General features: G+C 70.1%; 1 protein-coding gene across 1 annotated transcript in view; it reads left to right on the forward strand.

The window, feature by feature from the left end:
• LOC105002249 (cAMP-dependent protein kinase type I-beta regulatory subunit-like) overlaps window positions 1-649 on the forward strand; it is a 44,234-nt gene that overhangs the window by 4,690 nt on the left and 38,895 nt on the right. The window lies entirely within an intron of this gene.

Genomic DNA, 649 nt, shown 5'->3' on the forward strand with positions numbered 1-649 from the left:
CCACCCCCCCATGGCCCCCCACGGCCTGGGGGGGTGATTCGGGCCGTGGGTGCAGTGAGACCACCGGGCTGACCTGCTTCCTGCCGTGACCGCACTGCCGGCCCCTGAGCCTTCTGCTGGCCTCGCCCGTGGTCTCCCTTGCTCGGCACCGTCGTGACAGCTGCTGGAGTCCGACGGCGAGAGGTCTCCAGGATGCGGCCGACGGGTCTGCGCACACCCGCCAGGCCACTGTTGATGTCCCCTGACGGTCGCCCCCTAATGTGATTTGAAGTGCCAGCAAGCCATGGGTCCCCAAGGCCCAGAGAGGTGGGAAGTAGGACCATCTGTCTGGAAAGGAGGGGCCCTGCGGGGTGTGCCTGCTGGGGAGCTGGCCCCGGCCCCCACACAGTGACGATGCGATCCCTGGACTTAGGGACCCCGGGGGCCCTGGCTCCACTCCTGAGCCCTGTCACTGCACAGGGAGCACCTGAGCCGGCTGTGGGGTCGCCGGCTGCCCGGGGCCCATCCCGCCTCTGCAGACGCAGACTGCCTGCCCGTTTGTCAGGTGGGTGCGGCCACACGGCCCTGTCCGCGTCCCTGAGGCGAGGGTCCCCGAGCGCATGAGGCCCTCTGAGGCCACGTCTGCCCACCCCCACAGCAGCCCCCCAGA

Source organism: Bison bison, unplaced genomic scaffold, assembly GCF_000754665.1.
Source record: "Bison bison bison isolate TAMUID 2011002044 unplaced genomic scaffold, Bison_UMD1.0 scf7180017864407, whole genome shotgun sequence".
Classification (NCBI taxonomy): Eukaryota; Metazoa; Chordata; class Mammalia; order Artiodactyla; family Bovidae; genus Bison; species Bison bison.